The sequence below is a fragment of the Nanorana parkeri genome, unplaced genomic scaffold, assembly GCF_000935625.1.
Source record: "Nanorana parkeri isolate BGI_ZX_2015 unplaced genomic scaffold, ASM93562v1 scaffold2703, whole genome shotgun sequence".
NCBI classification, from domain to species: Eukaryota; Metazoa; Chordata; class Amphibia; order Anura; family Dicroglossidae; genus Nanorana; species Nanorana parkeri.
In genome coordinates, this window is record NW_017308971.1 from 45,202 (window position 1) to 56,775 (window position 11,574).

Here is an 11,574-nt window from a genome sequence, read left to right on the forward strand (position 1 = left end):
GGGGGGGGGGGGGGGGGGTGGCGTCCCAGAGGTGCTCAGGAAGTCACTTGGGTGTGGGACCCCACATGACTCACTGATGCACACGGACACACACCACATTGCATTATCTGCACAACGCCTCCGAGACAGGCCTTATGGCTAGTCCGGGGCAATATTTTTGCGCTCCGGCCCCTAGGGCCTGTCAGCGTGGTGCACTGGCACTCTTTATTTATTTATTGCACTACATTCACGTTTGCCACTTTTTTATTTGAGACATTTTGACCCACTAGATGCAGCGGGTGCAGGTTCCCGATGCTGGGGAGGAGATTCTGTGCCCTAATATAGGGTTCTCTGTCTCCTCCCACCCTGCGGCGTCTCTCTTCGGGAGAGCCCCCCACCTAGTACTGTGAGGGACCTGTTCCTGGCAGGTCCCCAAAGGATCGTGGTCCACCGGCCTTCGGGTTGGTGGACCAACAGTCTCAACCCCTGTCAGGAGCCTTGCGCCCGGGGGGTCGGGAATTCGAGGTCCCTTCTTTATTGAAGGACCCAGCACCCTTGTGCACGTTTTTGTGTGCTGTGATTTCACGGTTCACTTTTTTTGTTCACGGGGGGGGAAGTGTTTTCTCGATGCGCGTTCCACGGGCTCTATAAAATAAACAAAAATCAAAAATCAATTACAGCGTCCAGTGATGTAAATCCTCGTCAATCATGATGATCCGGCGCCCGCTGATGGTGCCGCACTCCCGGCGCTAAATGATGGGACAATGATGGCCGATGACATTGGTCGGGATCTTCAGCTGTTTGTACATATGGCCCATTGGATCGGCAAGTCAGTGAACAGGCCGAGCTCCCCGAAGCCCAATCTCATCCGTACAGACTCAATACATTCCGGATCACGTCCTGGATATAGATACAATGTAATCATCATCATCATCATAGTGATATCCCAGGCAATGGTTCCCAGGGAGCACAGTGATGGTTATCAATGGATGGGCCGTGTATTCTCATAATCTATCATGGCCGATCCCCTGATGATCAGTGATATACTGACACTCGGAGATACACTGACACTTGGAGATACACTGACACTCGGAGATATATAATACTGACACTCGGAGATATACTGACACTCGGAGAATGATATACAGACCGGTATAATCATCTCCTATCACACACACTATAAATACCAATGTGAGTGGATATTGCTGCTGTTAATCTGCAGAGTAATCCATCTCCGACCTGACATTGCACCGAGAGCGATCCCTACGGAGCTCTGATGGAAGGATCCGTCTCTCAGGACTCCCCACAAGTACAGAAAACTCTTTAATAACATTATTTGTATAATTAAATATCACTGAACTCATTTGTAAAATAGGGGCCGGTGTTCTATCGAAAGCTCCAACTCATCAAGTTCTCCAACTGCCTGACTTCCGGTTTAGTTAGAACTAAGAGGTTTGGCCAAGAAAGCTCTTCTGCACGAGCGCCAGCCCCGGCATTGCCCCATGCACATACACAGCAGCAATGAAGTATTAAAATGAACTAGGATCACACTAATCCAGCACGTTATTAATCTCACGTGCCACACTCAATATGGCCGCCGCTTGAGTGGGGCACCTGAGATTAATAACGTGCTGGATGAGTGTGATCCTAGTTCATTTTAATACTTCATTACTGCTGTGTATGGGGCATGTGTATGGGGCAATGCCGCGGCTGGCGCTCGCGCAGAAGAGCTTTCTTGGCCACACCTCTTAGCTCTAACTAAACCGGAAGTCAGGCAGTTGGAGAACTCGATGAGTTGGAACTTTCGATAGAACACCGACATTATAGCTACCTGACATCTGCATTTACATTGTCTTCCCACAAACCCTGGCAGGGCACCAATCAGGCTTTTGCACAAAGAGCTGTGTTGCATGATATTGAATAATGATGCCATTTTAACCTGTTACAGATGTTGGGTGCTGGAAGGGGAGGAGTTTACATAGCTTATAGCTGAGGTAGCGCATTGGGGGGAGCTCAGCGAGATCAGGGTTTAATGAGCCGCGTGGTACACAGCAGGGTATGCCAGAAGTAGATATACAGTACATATAATGCCTTATCTGGTATCGGTTAACGCTTCTGCCTTGCAGCACTGGGGGTCCCCGGTTCAAATCCCAGTCAGGTCCATATCTGCATGGAGTTTGCATGTTCTCCCTGCGCTTACATGGGTTTCCTCCCACACTCCAAAGACATGCTGGTAGGTTCATTTCCCCTACATGCATGTGAGATAGGGACCTTAGATTGCAAGCTCCTTGGGGGCGGGGACTGATGTGAATGTGCTAGTGTAAAGTGCTATATAAATTGTCAGCGCTGTATAAATAGTAATAATAATGTGTTAAATCGGACGCCATGCGCTGCATGCAATAAACCCTTATAGAAGAATGTGCGTCGGGGTGATGTTGAATGACGGCATGCCGCAGTACACATATATTGCATGTAGATATGCGTTGCATCCATAGATGTGAATCTGGTGTAAGTGAGATCGGATTGTTATGTGTTCCAGGGGCGTCCAGAGGGCGAGCGGAGACCGGGCCGCACACTCCGCCGTGACGTCATCGCGCATGCGCGGCCATCTGATTGATGCCTGCCGGCGGCCATCTTGATGGTGGACGCTGGCAGAGAGAGGAGGGGGCGTTCACCCGGCGGGATGAGGTATGCATGTGTAGATGTGCGTTACATTACACACCAAGGGTGGGCAACTCCGACACTCCGGCTGCGCTTTAACTACAAATCCCAACATGTTTCTGTCTCTGGGAGTCAGGCCTGTAACTGTCAGTCTTGCAATGCCTCATGGGACTTGTAGTTCCCCCCACAGCTGGAGGGCCGGACCTGCGCCCACCCCTGCATTACATGATAGCATGTGCTGTGTTAGGGCTGCCAAGTGCACCAGAGATGTGTCTGCGCTGTTTTCTGGAATGCGGCGCGACCAGAATGCACAGCAATGCGTCACCATGCGATGGGGTGCCATTAAAAATGAAGGGCAGCGCAGCCCCCCAACCTGCAGCATGTGTGTGATTTCACGGGCTGTGTTACTGCCGTGCGGTTTTATCTCTTTTATGTGCATAGCTGCATTCCCAGGACTCAGTGATCGGCAGGTTTATTGATTTATATGGGGCTGCGCTCTCTCGGCGCACAGTGATGGAGTTATGAGTGGAGGAATTTGATAATAAAGCTCGCAATGTGACAGATTACCGGCCGTGAGAAATGTGCAGATCGCAGAATTCGTCCCCCAGAGATTCCCCTCCCAGCGCAGATACCGATGTGTCCGTCTTCCGATAGATACATACAGAGCGGATGAACATTGTATGAAGGACTGGTCACGTTTTATAAACCTCGTCCTGTGTATGGTCTGTGATTATATCTGTACATGGGACGCGCATCCTTCCTTCTTATCTGTATGGGCTTTGCTTCCTATTCACTGTTGCTGCACGGTGACTCTACTTGACTGTTCCTTATTGTCAGTCCCGGGTTATGATTCAGCTAAGATTGACTGAAAACAAAATGTATTTACAAAACTTAACTGAAGTGACGATCTCCAGCCAACAGCATGAAACGCATACACGGAGGCTGTTTTACCTGCTAAGGGATCTGTATTTCTGTCCATCCAGTCCTGAGATTTACACAGCTCAGCCCTCTCTGGCAGGGAAGGAGACCTGATTTTCTTTGCTGCTCTGGAGTAACACTACAAGGTCTTGAAGGTGTGATCACAGTCCACATGCCATCTACTGACTCCTATGCACCTGGTGTGCCCTGTTATTCAAAGTACACTCCCAGTCCATGCGTCATCTAGTGACTCCAGTGCTCCCAGTGCACTCCCAGTCCATGCGTCAACTACTGACTCCAGTGCTCCCAGTGCACTCCCTGTCTATGCGTCAACTACTGACTCCAGTGCTCCCAGTGTCTCCAACTGCACTCCCTGTCCATGCATCATCTAGTGACTCCAGTGCTCCCAGTGTCTCCAACTGCACTCCCTGTCCATGCGTCATCTAGTGACTCCAGTGCTCCCAGTGTCTCCAACTGCACTTCCAGTCCATGCATCAACTAGTGACTCCAGTGCTCCCAGTGCACTCCCAGTCCATGCATCAATTAGTGACTCCAGTGCTCCCAGTGCACTCCCAGTCCATGCGTCATCTAGTGACTCCAGTGCTCCCAGTGTCTCCAACTGCACTCCCTGTCCATGCATCAATTAGTGACTCCAGTGCTCCCAGTGTCTCCCGCTGCGCTCCCAGTCCATTCGTCATCCAGTGACTCCAGTGCTCCCAGTGTCTCCAACTGCACTCCCAGTCCATTCGTCATCCAGTGACTCCAGTGCCCCCAGTGCTCCCAGTATCTCTAAGTGTGCTCCCAGTTCATGTGTCATCTTCTCCAGTGCTCCCAGTGACTCCAGGTCCTCTCCAGTGCTGGATCCCAGGAGAGGTGACTGTTACAATCTCGCCTGCAATCCATTCTTCTTCCCTCCAGGCTGGCACTGAGCAGCTCATGTTTTGGTGGGACATTACAGCAATACACATGGCTTTTTCATACGTGTGCATGTGACATGTTTTGTGTGCCTATTCACTCATCGCCCCTTCATGGAACCAAAATACATACCTGCCCAATTTTTCCCCCCAGCGCATTGTAACGAGGTTCCTGTGTGGCCTATGGAGCGTCAGGTGTGTTTGCTTTCTCTGTGTATGTGTATTGGGGTGTCATTGTAAAATAATGGACATGCTCATTAGACACACAACACGCTTTGTTTTACCATTAGTCAACCCACATGGAAACCAGAAGGAGAGTACACGGGTGACCGCAGCCTCACTCTGTGTATGTAGATTGTTGGGATGAGATGATCCCCCTAAACCTTAAAATACAAACGACACATAAAAGGCAGCACACAGAACATTCTCTGCCATGTATGTGGAAGTCTTTTCTCTGGCTCATTACAGGAGGGCGGGGTCCGGGTGGCACGGTTCAAGGTCGGTCAGTGAAGGCATTTCTATTGTAAACCTTCTATTGATAGAAAACAAGTTTGATATGAACATAAAGTGATTTTATAGGCCGTGTTGAAGTGTCAGATTTATAGGACGAAATTACTTCCGTGGTTAACGTTTAACTCTGCAGTAGCTGAGAGATTCTTCCTCATTCTACGACGGTCCTTCCTATGAAACCAAATCCCTCTGTCCAAACATCCCTCCTATGGATCCAAATCCCTCTGCCCATCATCCCTCCTATGGATCCAAATCCCTCTGTCCACCATCCCTCCTATAGATTGAAATCCCTCTGCCCACCATCCCTCCTATAGAACCAAATCCCTCTGCCCACCATCCATCCCATAGAACCAAATCCCTCTGCCCACCATCCCTCCCATAGAACTAAATCCCTCTGCCCACCATCCCTCCCATAGAACCAAATCCCTCTGCCCACCATCCCTCCTATAGAACTAAATCCCTCTACCCACCATCCCTCCCATAGAACCAAATCCCTCTGCCCACCATCCCTCCTATAGAACTAAATCCCTCTACCCACCATCCCTCCCATAGAACCAAATCCCTCTGCCCACCATCCCTCCCATAGAACCAAATCCCTCTGCCCACCATCCCTCCCATAGAACCAAATCCCTCTGCCCACCATCCCTCCCATAGAACCAAATCCCTCTGCCCACCATCCCTCCCATAGAACCAAATCCCTCTGCCCACCATCCCTCGCATGGAAACCAAATCCCTCTGTCCCTCTCTACAACTGTCCCTCCTATGGAACCAGTTCCCTCTCTTCACCATTCCTTCTACGGAACCAAAATCCTCCGTCCTAAAGAAACAGATCCCTCTGTCCAACAGCCCATCCTATGGTACTAGATTCCTCTGTCCAACCATCCCTCCTATGGAACCAAATCCCTCTCTCCACCATCCCACCTATGGAGCCACTACTATGGTGCCCTACTCTATGACAGTCCCTCCTATAGAACCAGATCCCTCTGTCCCTCTCTATGACAGTCCCTGCTATAGAACCAGATCCATCTGCCCTACTCTATGACAGTCCCTCCTTTAGACCCAGACCCCTCTGCCCCTCTCTATGACAGCCCCTCCTATAGAACCAGATCCCTCTGTCGCTCTCTATGACAGCCCCTCCTATTTAACCAGATCCCTCTGTCCTTCTCTCCAGTCATCCCTCCTATAGAACCAGGTCCATCTGCCCCTCTGTACCACAGTTCCTCCAATAGAACCAGATCCCTCTGTCGCTCTCTATGACACAGTCCCTCCTTTAGAACCAGATCCATCTGCCCTACTCTATGACAGTCCCTCCTATAGAACCAGATCCCTCTGTCGCTCTCTATGACAGCCCCTCCTATAGAACCAGATCCCTCTGTCGCTCTCTATGACAGCCCCTCCTATTTAACCAGATCCCTCTGTCCTTCTCTCCAGTCATCCCTCCTATAGAACCAGGTCCATCTGCCCCTCTGTACCACAGTTCCTCCAATAGATCCAGATCACTCTGTCGCTCTCTATGACCGACCCTCCTATGCAACCAGATCCCTCGGCCCCTCTCTCCTTCCCACTTGTCCCTCTTCTGGGTTTGATGTATAGAACACTAGAACCAAATGTATCATTTAACGATGAACATTCCATTCACAGCTGAGTGACTGGTTGCGTGTTTTCCAGAAGTGTGTTTACACTCGGCCATAAGATTTCCTATTTTTTCTATGCGGCCCGGTCACATCTGAGCTGTCACTTGTTTGCACCAAAGAAGAAGAACAGCGTCTTTGGGGCAGGAGCGTGCGCTGCGAAATGTGCATAACACGCGTTTTTTGCGCATTACAACCGTCTCCTCCTCCTAGAAACTCCCTTTCCATTTTCCTAAACAAATATGCGTCAAAAAGTGGGAAAAATGCGCCGGAGTCTGATTACGTCATCACGCCATTGCCCTCGCTGATTCGATATCAGCCTATCCGCCATGACAGGAAGGGCGTGGCTGTTTCCTCCATGCGTATTGCCATGGCGACTATCACTACGCAGCGTTCCGATATCAGGTTTAATAAAAGTATTTTTTCTGCGTGTGTCTTCTTATTGATACCTGTTTCCTGTGGATGGATTATCGCTGAGTTATTGATCCATACCAGTGATATTGGGAAACCGATCATTGACCTCATCATCTGACCTCCTGTTGGTTTGGGGGGAGCCGAGCTACTTTTTTATTACGGGTCTTTGGGGGCTGATTTGATGATGGCCTCATGTCGGGTTGACTCCCAGTTTGTTTCGCCTGTTGTGTGTTCTCCGTTGTGTATTTTATAGCGCCGGTTCTCCGCCCTGTTACGTCCTAATTGATGGAAATTGGATTTTACAGCCTCCATGTTTGTTTAACCCCTTCACGGCCGGCATGTCTCAGGCAATGATGGGCCATTAATTATTCTTTATTCCCCCCCATTGTCTGCCGGATTCTTCCCTCGCTGGACGCACACAATGGAGATTGTCCATCGTTTGGTATCACCAATTTGATGACAATTCTGAGGAAATGGGAAACGTCTCCACCCCTCCAGTTTCATATTGACAGGCTCCCTTTGTGCTGCCGTCCGAACAATGAGTGACCACAGCCATGTCAGAGATATTACTGCTGGAGGACAAAAGTCTTGGAGTTCTCTACAACACTGGCAGTGAGCCACTTGGGTGGAACCAGGGCCAGATTTCCCACAAGGCCAACCAAGGCCCGCCCTCGGGGCAGCAGGGAGTAGAGGGGCAGCAGGGAGTAGAGGGGCAGCAGGGGTAGATGTCTCAATATTTTGAACAGGAACAAAATTAAAATCGTCCACTGGGGACGCCAGTTGTGGGGACAACTATCTTAAAGGAGATTCGCTCACTTAGGAGAAATTTCCTCCCACTTCCTGTTGTGTCTGCAGGACAGGAAGTGAAGGTAAATCTACCCAACAGGAAACAAATTAAAAAAACACTTGTCGTGGTTCTAAACATTCCCTACTCCATTCAAAATTAAAAAAAGTTTTGTCTTTAGAAGTACTTCGATGATCCAATAGCACGTAAGTAGTCCATTGCGGTGATGCACATGACCATTTTTTGGCAATGCAGCACACCACAACGCACAGTATGCATGTTGCGGTGGATTGCGCTTTGCATTCTACAATACAATGTGTTGGGGTGCCATTTACAATGAATGACACCGCAATGCACCATGCATACTGCAGGAGGGTCACCATGTGTTTCCGCGTGTTGTGGCAGCGATCCGGAACAAGGAGATTGCCCGACCATTATACACTGAGCGGCCGGGTTAATATGAACACCTGACGTTTGTAGGCAAATTATCTAAAATTTAGCGCTGAAGTTGCTGGAGGGCCAGACCAATTACAGGAGCGGCACAAACCTGGAATGCGATTATTTCTTGCACTTTGGAGAAGGTGGGAATCATTTTGTCCGGTCCATTTTCGGAGCTTTGCGTGGAATGTGTCGGGTTTGGCTTTTTTTTCTCTCCACTTTCTTGTGTCACCAATACAAACAAAATACATAAACACAAGAACGCCGAAACATTTGTAATTGTAACAATTTTCTGCGTGAAGTGTTGCATTATCCGACAGAAATGAAGGGTGCCAATATTTTTGACCATGACTGTATATAGTGATTTTTTAGACCTTTACAAGCTTTTATACTCTTATTTTACATGTTTCTCCATATGTTGGTCACTAACCTCTACTCATAATGTATGTTGCTGTTTATACATACATAAAGTATCATATATGTGGACTAGGAATTTATTTGCATGTTTTATTATATGATGCTGCACTGCTATATTATAAAACATGCCAATAATTGCAAACTCTACATATATGATACTTTCCCTATGTATAAACAGCAACATGCAATATGAGTAGATACATGCAGTGTTCATTTTCGTCATAGTTTTTGGCAACAACACTTTTTCAGGGACGAAAACGAAATAAAAAAAACGAAGGCCCCGTTCACACCAGGGCGGCTCGGGTCGCGTGGATTTTTCTGCACTGAACCGCCTACGTGAACAATCCCATACATTCCTATAGGGACCGTTCATGCAAGCCGCCTGCCGCCCAAAATGCTCCCTGAGCTGCTTTTGTCGCGGTGTTCAGCATAAAATCATCATACCTTTCCATATAGATTTCAATGTAAACGCGCTGATCACCAAGTTTTTGGGCGTTTTTAATTTGCGTTTCAGCGCTAAAACGCGGTTATAAACGCCCTTTTAAAAAATCGTGTTTAAACTGCTCTGAAACGCTTCAACGCTGGTGTGAATGAGGCCTTAGTTATGATGACTAAAATAAAATATATATTGACATTTTAGTCGACTGAGACTAGACTTAAGGGCTCGTTCACACCAGATGCAGTGCGTTCTGGCCCGATTCTGGACAGAACGCACTGCCTCGCATTGCGGCCGGCTCACTTTTTTTGTGGCAGGCCATTGAAGTGAATGGCACCGTAGCCAAGCCCTCCGGCCGCAATGCGATCGGCCACAAGGGATTGCAAGGCACATTATGCCTGCGGTCCGGTCTGATCAAAATGCTGCAAGCACTATTTTGATTGCACTGGTCCGCAGGCATAATGTGCCTTGCGATCCCGTGCGGCCGATCGCATTGCGGCCGGAGGGCGTGGCTACGGTGCCATTCACTTCAATGGCCTGCCACAAAAAAAGTGAGCCGGCCGCAATGCGAGGCAGTGCGTTCTGTCCAGAATCGGGCCGGAACGCACTGCATCTGGTGTGAACGGGCCCTTAATGTTACGGAGAGACGATTTGGGAAGAGATCCAATCAGAACTAATGTCTTTGGACTTCCATTTCTGGTTCCAACCTGAAGGGACGGCTAATAGGTAATAGAGTTGCACTTCTGCTTGAAAGAATGAAGGATGTCATACGCAATTTATTATTATCAATGCGGATCTAATGACTGGTCCTTTGTGGAAAATACTCAATATTCTTGTTTCTTTATAAGGCCTCATTCACACTAGAATCGGCCCGCACGTACAGCTCTGTACTGCGTGCACGGCCGTATCGGGCCGCTCCCGGGAAGGACAGGTGCTGCGTGGGATTAGTACGCAGCCCCTGTCCTTCTCTATGGGAGCATGCGGACGTACGCCGCCCTACGCTCACCCCAAGTGCAGGTCCGTATAGGTGCGGTTGCCCCGGTTCTGGCGCAGTCGGATCCATCCTGTCAGCGTACGAGTACGGACACCGGCACCCGCACGGACATTCCCGGGCAGGTGAGCGTAGGGCGGCGTTCGGCTGCGTACGCCCATAGAGAAGGACGGGGGGCTGCGTACTAATCACACGCAGCACCTGTCCTTCCCGGGAGCTGCCCGATACGGCGGCCGCGCACGCCGCACAGAGCTGTACGCGCCGGCCGTTTCTCGTGTGAATGAGGGCTAAGACTCGGTTTCATCTCATTTTAAGATAAAGACATGTTATATATCACAACAGTCAAATCTATATCCAGCCCCTCCCCTGTCACGGCAGAGCGCCGTGACAGGATCGAGAGGTGAGAGAACGCCGGTATGTGTTCGCTCACCTCCCGATCTACTGAGCCGACCTGTGACAGTCTCATTGTCACAGGTCGGCTAGAACTATGAGGTGAGTGAAAAGCGCCCCCACCCCCCTCCCCCCTCATAGTTCTCCTTTAACTAAACCCACTAGATTTTAGTAGACTATATCTACTGTAGATTTAGTCTACTAAAATCTTATAATATTTAGTTGACTAAAACAATTCCGATGACTAAAATATAACTAAAACTAAATGGCATTTTACTCAAAAGACTAAAACTAAATCAAATTAACACTGGGACACATATCTGCACACGGCCATCCATATTTCCTGCATTGCATTTGCAGGCTCTGCTTCCTGCTCTGTCGTGCTGCACAGTGATTGCACTTTACGCTTCCTCTGTACCAGTGCTGGTCTAACTGCCTCAGTACCTCATCCCTGAATCACCCACCCTTGCTGTGCCTGCGTGGCACAGACCGTCCTGGAAATATAGGACAGCACCAAACAATTGCCAGTGCACAAACCTGGCAGACCATCCGGCCAAGGTATAAATATTGCCCCAGGGTAGCCAGCAGGCCTGCCCAAGAGGCGTGGTGCAGAAAAAGCTTGAGGGCTGCGACCTAGTGCTGGTGAATCAAGTGGGGTCCCAAACCCAAGATTTCCGGCACACCCTGAGACACCACTCTCAGGGGGCACAGCACTCCCGAACCCTCCGGCCAGACAAGAGCAGCCCCATCCCTACCAGAAAGCATTAGCACCAGAGGGGTGCCTGCCTACAACCGGGGACAAGCGCGGCATAACCGTACAGAATCAACCCAGGAGGAAAGGAAACCCCTCCGGCACCCACCAATTACATCAGGGGATACTAAGCAAATGCTGCTGTTCTCCCTCCGAAAACTGATAAGTACAGATACTACACCTGATCTTAGCCAAAAGCCCGAGAAACGCATGCTCACTAGTAAGAAAGCCACATTAACATTTCCTGCAGATAAACTTCAAAGTAAGATGTGTACAGTGTTGGCCGATAGCTCATATTGCCCCTATTTAGGAGAGGAGAGGTGGGGGGAGAAGAAGAGGG